At 26.2% G+C, this 8,947-nt stretch overlaps 1 long non-coding RNA gene across 1 annotated transcript; it reads left to right on the top strand.

The window, feature by feature from the left end:
- Nucleotides 1-1,820: 1,820 nt before the first annotated feature.
- Nucleotides 1,821-6,342, top strand: LOC136091643 (uncharacterized). The gene is made up of 5 exons (XR_010644153.1): nt 1,821-4,124; nt 4,436-4,456; nt 5,518-5,547; nt 5,630-5,860; nt 5,942-6,342. It is a non-coding gene; the product is annotated as an uncharacterized LOC136091643 (long non-coding RNA).
- Nucleotides 6,343-8,947: the final 2,605 nt, after the last annotated feature.

Here is an 8,947-nt window from a genome sequence, read left to right on the forward strand (position 1 = left end):
AATATTAATATTCTTAATATATATATATATATATATATATATATATATATATATATATATATATATATATATATATATATATATATATATATATATATATATATATATATATATATTATATATATATATATATATATATATATATATATACATATGTATACATATATATATATATGTATATATATATATGTATATATATATATATATATGTATATATATATATATGTATATATATATGTATATGTATATATATACATATGTATATATATATATATGTATATATATATATATATATGTATATATATATACATATGTATATATATATATGTATATATATATATATATATATATATATATATATATATGTATATATACATACATATATATATATATATATATATATATATTTATATATATATATATATATATGTATATATATATATATATATATAAATTAGTAAAAAACACTTATCTAACTTTGATCTTCTACTTGAAGTTTCACCATTGCTGGATCATCAGGAAGAGTTACTAAATCTCAAAAAAAATTCAATTTATAGAAAAAAATATTTTAACGCTGACATGGCATGTCACATGTTATTATATGTCAAGGTTAAATTTTGTTATGAGGATTACAGTTCTTATGAAAAAAAAAAGGTAAGGAGTATTGTTTGTAAATATATATTTTGTTTATTTTGAAACTTTTTAAATTTTCTTGCGCCATTTTTAAAATTTTTGTTTGTACACGTTTATTGTTTGCATTTATGCTTTTTTGATATGTATATGTATGTGGTAATAAGTGCTTTATAGTTGTTTTATCAATGTGTTTTTATAATAATGTAAAGTGTTTTTTATTGTTTGTGTATGGGTCAATATGTGTTATATAATTGTTTTTAAAAATGCGTTTACATATGTATATAAGGTATATATTTAACTTTATGTAAATATTTAAACACACTTATTGTGTTTAAAGTGCTGTGACTTTGTAAACGTGTAGTAAGATTTGTCAACTTTGCCAACCAAGTGATGTACTTATAACAGAGGGTTACACGATAGTCTTAAGTGTCAAAAAATACATAATAATGTATTTTAATAACATTTTGCTTAATGTTGTTACTTATGTTCTGTTAAATAAGAATGTTATCTTACTTACTGTTATAAACATATTATATTAACTTATGGTGTGTGCTATTGTTGTGTGTTGTTGCTGTGATGTTTTTTTGTTATCTTTTGAGTTATTAGACATTTGGCTTATCTTCATGTTGGCGTCTATTGTTAAAAATGGTAAATAGGTAATTTTATTAAAAATCACTGCTTTTAACCATTCACTAAAAGCCAATACAAATTATTTTCCCATATATACAATTTGTTTTATCTCAATTTGATTTTTTGTCTTAAGCACTGTTTACTACATGATTTTGCGATAAATATTTTGGAATCATGATTGGAATCAAAATAATTTATGCTGGAAATAAATTATTTTGTAAAAGCTAACATGAAATAATAATATTTTACAACTACTACTTTGGTAAATCACAACAGCTTTTCTCTATAAGGTGCATTGATTTTCATTTTTTGAATGTAATGTTTTTCTTATTTATTTACTTATTCATTACAATCTTTATTTTAGATTTACCAGATAATGTATTAATGTGGTATAGAAGAACGAAATATTGTAAAGTTTTGTGAATTTTTGAAAAAAACGTTTACTAATAATTTTTTTTGAAGAAATAATTTTTAAGTTTGCAAAAAAGGGTTTATAACGTTTTTTTTTTAAATTTTTCTTTGTTAGCAGTGTGTTTATTATTAGAATTACATGTTTTTAATAATTTTTTTAATTATTATTTGCTAAGCTAATTTTTTTCAAGCATCTTCTAGCTGATATATATATTTTTAAAGTCATGAGATTATTGTGTAATTTACTTTAAATGACAGTCTGTTATATATAAAAATTATTTGTGTGTGCTATTTAGAGTAAAAAAAAAAATTATATAGGAAAAGTCGCAATCTTCAGGATTCGTTTAAGATTTTTTGTTACTACTTTCAATTAAAAGTGAAGTTTAAATGGATGATATTAGGCTAGAACCAGATACTAGTTTAGAAAATGGAAATGTTAATAGGCAAGTTGTTTGTGGTACAAATGAAAGAGATAGACTTATGCAAAATGAAATTAATAATGGACAAAATGCTGCTTGGCAAGCAGCAAATAATTCGAACCCAAATGAGGAGAGCTTGGTTAGGCGAGTTGAAAGTAATCATTGCAGAAATGAAAGAAATAGGCTTAGGCGATAGGAAATTAATAATCAACAAAATGCTAGAAATGCTGCTCGGCAAGCAGCAAATAATTCGAACCCAAATGAAGAGAACTTGGTTAAGCGAGTTGAAAATAATTGTCGCAGAAATGAAAGAGATAGACTTAGGCGAGATGAAATTAATAATCAACAAAATGCGAGAATTGCTGCTAGATACGAAAGAATGCATTGTATAGCAAGAAGTAATACTATTCCAGATTATAATTATTTAGGAGAAATAAATTATATTTGTAAGCATTGTGGTGCTAAGAAATTTCCTGATGAAACACATTTTTTATGTTGTCATAATGGAAAGGTAGTTTTGTTGCAACCATCATTTCTACAAGATTTAGAAGATTTATTTAAAGGAAACTATGCAGATAGAAATGCCAGTCTGAATTTTTTAAAATATATTAGAAATTATAATGCCTGTCTTTCTTTTGCTTCATTTGAAGCTAATGTAGTTCAACCCATGAACCCATGAATCATGGGCTGCCATGTTTTTCATCGTATTGGTAATTTAAGACCAAATCAAGATGTTCCGCCGACATATTGTCAACTATACATCTATGATCCACTTGCAGCAGTAAATTTTAGAATGCAACAACGTGGTAATGATCTTTGCTTGAGTGATTTAATGTTTCAATTGCCAATTATTATTAGTGAAGAAAACCCATTTGCTCTTGCATTTAAAAACATGGCTGAAGTGAAGAAATTCGTCGAGCAGCTCTAGAAGGTCGCTCAGTGTCAGTTGTAAAAATGTCTTTACTTAAAGGGCATGATAGGCATCGCTATAATCTTCCTTCACACAATGAAGTTGCAGTTGTATTTGTTGGTGAAGATGGTGCACCACCTGCTTCCAGGGAAGTTGTTATTTACCCAAGAGGTCATCTTCTTAAAACTATATCAAGTATGTCTGCCAACTTGGATCCTATGGTTTATCCTCTATTTTTTCCGAGGGGTGATGCTAGTTGGCATAATCAATTGGTTCACAACCCTGAACGTGCTACATTGGTTAGAAATCATGTTACATTATCTCAGTAAAAATTGATAATTTATTTATAAATAAATTAGTTATTTTTGGCATTGATTAAAATTGCTAATCATAATCATAATGTAATTAATTGAATATGCTAATCGTAATTTAATTTGTAATAATGTAATTCAATAAGTTAAATGTGGTTTTACTTTTTTGTTACTCTTGGTTGTTTTGTTACACTTAGTGATGGACAGTTTCATTTTTGCACTGTTAGTTTTTCTTCTGTTCTGGAATTTTGAGATAGGAATTTCCAGACATTTAAAAAAGCACGTTTCTATTATATCTTTTTTAATACATCTTATCATATCTTTCAAGTAAATTATATTCTGTTTAATCATTTTAATCGTTTTTATTTTTTTATATCTTAACATGTCTTTATTAAATTTGTTTTTAAGCACATTTCTTTTTATTTTTTATATCAAATTAATAGAATGTCCCAAATTGCTAAAGATGAAGGTTTGTATTTATTTAGATGTGTATTATGCTACTAATTTGTATCATGTTACGTAGTTAGTTCTTAAATATATGTTTATTTTTAGTCGCTGAATTACTAAGAAGTAAGTTTTGTTCCATTTTGTTATAATTAAATGTTATAAATTGCAGTTCGTATAGGTTTGTTGACTTAAATTAATTTTACAATATTAAAATGGTTTAGATAAAAATTTTTGTAAATTAATTTAATCCAGAAAGATTAAATATTTATTTTAATATGGAAGTAATTAAAGAGGTTTAAGAAAGAATCTGCTTCAATATTTGTTTGCTTTTCTGTTTAGATGACAACAGTATTATTGGAGAAAGTAAGTTAAAAAGCATTTTTACTTTTTAAAAAGGAAAAGAATTACTTTTTAATATTTCTGTTTTTTTTGAAGTAGGTCTAAAATTTCAGGTTTTTAAAATCTTATATATTATAATCTTAAATATTTTTAAATTACTTAGTCAATGTATCTATGTTAGATTACACCAAGTTGTAGAAAATAATTATAGTTTATTGATAAGGTTGTGGACTGTTAGAGCAGATTAAATAGATCAAAGATCTGTTTAATCTATTTAATAACCTACTACCAAAGTGAAAATTTACTATCAGTTGTTTGTTTGTTTTTCTGTTTAGTTGACAACAATAAAGAGAGAGGTAGTAAGTTTAAATAGATTTTTATTTTTTTATAAAGTAACTAAAACGTTTTTTAAAATTTTGTTGTTGACTTTAAAGTAAAACAGTAGATTTTTATAATTATATACAATAAGCCCAAGAACTTAGGTCCTACTTAAAATTGTATCGTCAATAATAAAGAGAAGAAATTTAAAATTCCCATTAAGACAGCTTTTTATTAATTTACATCAAGTTAGTTTAATTAAGATTTATTTTCTTTAGTTGATCAAGAGAGAGCTAATAAAGGTATTAGTTATATTAGTTAAGTGAATTTATTTTAAAAAAGTTAAGTAGATATTTTAACGTCTATACATTTAAGTGCTTTTATTGTTTAGACACAGAATTGAAGACTGAAATAAGTCAGTGTTTTTGCTATTAGATATTTGTTAATAAGAATTTGTTTATTTGTACTGTAACTGGAATTTTAAAACTTCAAGTACTTTAGCTCTATTTTCTTTTTTCTTTTAGGAGAGTTGGAAAAATAACTAAGTATAAATTATATGATTAGTATAGTTAAATAAATAAAGCATTTATATCTGTACCTCAAAAGTCCAAGTCAGTTGTCACATTTTAGAAGTTGTCCAGGAGAGAGTAAATAGTAAAATAATTAGTCTTCATTGGCTTATTCTTGAAGGTTAAATTTATGTTATTTTTTTTGTGTTTTATTTAATTTGTCTTGAGGCACATGAAATATAATTTTGACAAAAATAAAAAGTTAAATAAAAAAAGTGAAAAGTCATTTCTGAACTACAGGCGTTTTTCCTTTGAACATTGTGGGGACACCAGACCCTTTATATTGACCAAACTTTGTTTCACATTGTTGTAGGAAAACAGTCTTTATGCCTATATAGATACTGAAAAAACTAAAAAGGTCTCATACATAACTCATTTTCAAAAAAAACTGGATAACCGACCTTTGTCTTCTGAGGTACAGATATTAAAATTTAAAGTTTATTTTAGTTTTTAGTTTTGGTTTAGTTTATAGATAATTTTAGTTTAGTTTTTGTTAGTTTTGGCTTCCATTACCTTTTTTTTTACTTTAGACAACTTCATGGAAGAAATGAGGGGAATAGGTAAAAAATGTTATAATTATATATTTATTTATATGTAAATATTATTCTATCAATTATTCTGACGTATATTTTTTGTCTTTAGTGTCTGGTAGAAGCATAACTGGTAGGGCTGTGTTTTAAGTTTTATATATTTTTTATGGACAAATATGTGCAATAGGTGAAAGAATTATTTAATATAAATATGACATTTTAAAACTGTTTGCATTTTACTAATATTTTTATTAAAATTAAATTTTTCACAAGTTTAACCCTTTTTAATTTACTTTTTTTTAATTATTATTATATTTAGCATCCTCTTCATCTTGTGAAAATGGTGAGGTTATGCTTTATATTTTGATTAAAAAAATTGTAAATATTTTTAGTTTTTGTTATATCCTTCTATTTGTAATTTTAGAGTCGTTAACATTTGAGCAATACCAAAGATATCGCTCCCAACACCCAGGGCCTCTCTCGGAGAGGTCCTGCAATAAGTGGCGAAGTAATGGCAGTATGGATGAGCCATCCTTTAAATAGAGGGCTCATCCATACCGGGGTGTTGGGAGACACCGAAGAAAAAACAGCGACCAAAATGTTGTAAATGTCTTCTATCAGTGAAGATATTTATCGCTTTTTTGTTGCCGCTTTTTCTTCAGTGATTTTTATTTTTTTTAATTTTTTAATTTTTTTTTTAATTAGTAATTTTTTTTTAAAATATATTGTTGCATATTTGGTTTGTTTTTGTCTTTTTTAATTAAAATTTCATTTGTTTTTCACTAATTAAACTTAAATATAGTTAAATTGATTCATTACCCAATCATCATAATATGATGCTACATTCTGTTTGTTAAAAATAATTAATTGGTAGTTTAATTTATTGAAAACACTGCTTTTAAAATTTACTATAAGCCAAGACAATTTAGCTATATAAATGCAATTTATTTATATCTATTTGATTTTTTATCTTTAATGTTTTTAGTTTGGCTCCTTGAAGCATTTGATTTTTTGCTTTTTAATTAAAATATTTTAAATCTATTGTAATGTCTTTTAAATTTAACTAAAGTTTACTAAAAGCCAACGTGAAATAACATCATAAAACAACACCGACAAGCTGCATCATGACAGCAGAAAAGTTTATTGCAAATATTGAGATAAACAAATTACAGCATGCTCAACTTTCAGATGGATGCAGCATATAAGGTGATGTGAAGAAGCCTCTTACAATGTTAAATTGTGCTTCAAAAAAATAAAAAGAGAATTTCAGAGTGTTTTAGTTAAAACAAAAAGCAATTAAAATATGGCCTCATAAATCTCTGAAGATTTAGTTTCTAGGCAATCTGCTAATAGAACTATGCTAAATTCATACTTTGACACTATAAATAATGTAACACTATGATATTGAAAAGATTGATAAATCATATGCAAGAGTGTTTTTCGATACAGGAGTACCTTTTGCACTAGCTGATTCTTCTGCTTGGAAACAACATCATGCAAATCTTAGGCCTGCATACAAGCCTCCATCTAGTAAATGCATTAGTGGGCGTCTTTATAAAAATGCATTAAATGATGAAAAACGTTCAATAAAAGAATATGTTGATAATTCCGAATATGTAAGAATAGTGACTGATGGTATTTCAAACATTGCAAATCATCATTAGTTATTTGATTCATGTTGAAAATAGGACGATAAAACCAATTGCTTACAATTACTGGCATTAATATTTCAACTCGCATAGAAAATGTAATTCTTGAGGTTGGTATTGATAAAGTTATGAGCATTGTAACTGATGCCTCAAACATCAGAGCTGCGTAGGATATTATTGAAAAAAAATTTCCAAAAATATTTTGTAATGGTTGTGCAGCCCATACAATCAATCTTTTAGTAAAAGATGTTTGCCTTCTAGCTGAACTTGTGGATGTTTTAGAAAAGTCTGAAAAACTGACAGCATTTGTTAAGCAAAGAACATCTCTTGTTGATCGATTTCGTATAATTCAAAATCGTGTTAAACAAGAAAATAATTTAAAGAAAATGTAAGCATTATCACATGCAGTTTTAACACAGTGGTATAGCCATCATACATCAGTTGCTTGTAATTTTGAAAACAAGTTAGTCCATTTGAATTTAGTCAACTCAGGTACCTTTTTGCGTATATCTTTATCCACAAAAAAGTTAGAGTATGCAAATATTATACAGACACCTTTTTTTTGGGAAGATTGTCAACGTTTTATTAATGTTATGAAACCATTATCAAAACTAATAGGTAAACTGGAATCAGATTGTTTACTTTCTGATGTTTATTTAGGATTTGTTAATTTAATGCAAATATGGAGTGAAGGCTCAGTATTGAAAGCTCTTGTTTTACATTGATGGGAATTTGTGCATACACCATCCATGGGATTTGCGTACTTTCTTGATCCATGAAATCATGGTGGTAGAAATATATATACTGAGCCTCCTCCATCCAGTAAAAGTAATCCTGTTATAGTTCTTGAGCTAATTCCAGAGTACATTGTTGAAACAAGAGGATTTTTTAATTGTCAAACTTTGAAAAATGAAGTAAGATCTTTTCAGAGACTATGTGCAAATCCAACTTCAGATTTTGCAGCTCAAGTTAAATTAATGAATCCTGATATCTGGTAGAGTGTTGAGGGTGCAAATAAATTTCCAAATTTAGCTAAAGTTGCACGAATAGTCTTTACCATTCCAACTTCTCAAACTGCAAGTGAACGAATATGGAGTTGTTATGATTTTATACATTCAAAACGTAGAAACCAACTTGCAAATAAATAAGCAAGTTGGTTTCTACGTTTGGATTGCTACGATAAAGCAATCGACTTAGTTCTTATGTATGCAAATGCCACACTCCATGAAAAAGAAGCAAATATTGCTTATATAATGCTTGGTAATACTAGTGATCATGATGAGAAAGATGAAGATGATGTTGCTGTTGATTTTAATCTAAAGACTTCAGTTGATACAAATGATATCATTTCAGTTGATTAAAAACTATTTTTAATTACTAATATTAATTTTTAAACTTGATAATGGATTGATAATGTATAAAAAAACTTTTTTTATTTTTTTTAAAACATTTTTTAAATTGGCTGAATAATTATAAATAAACTTTTTCACGGGACTCTTAGATTTTGTGTACGTACACAGCCTGAAGTATCCATTACTGAAGTCATTGACAAAAAATGTTGTGCGCCCATCGGATCGATTAATATCTAATTTTAGGTTCATAACTTCTAAAATATCTTTACCATTCAAAATCTTGGCGACCAACATTTTCAGTGATTGGCTTTAAATTAAAGCCATTCACTGAAAATGTTGGTCGCCAAGATTTTGAATGGTAAAGGTATTTTAGAAGTTATTAACCTAAAATTAGATATTAATCGATCCGATGGGCGCAAAACATTTTTT

Source organism: Hydra vulgaris, chromosome 15, assembly GCF_038396675.1.
Source record: "Hydra vulgaris chromosome 15, alternate assembly HydraT2T_AEP".
Taxonomy (NCBI): Eukaryota; Metazoa; Cnidaria; class Hydrozoa; order Anthoathecata; family Hydridae; genus Hydra; species Hydra vulgaris.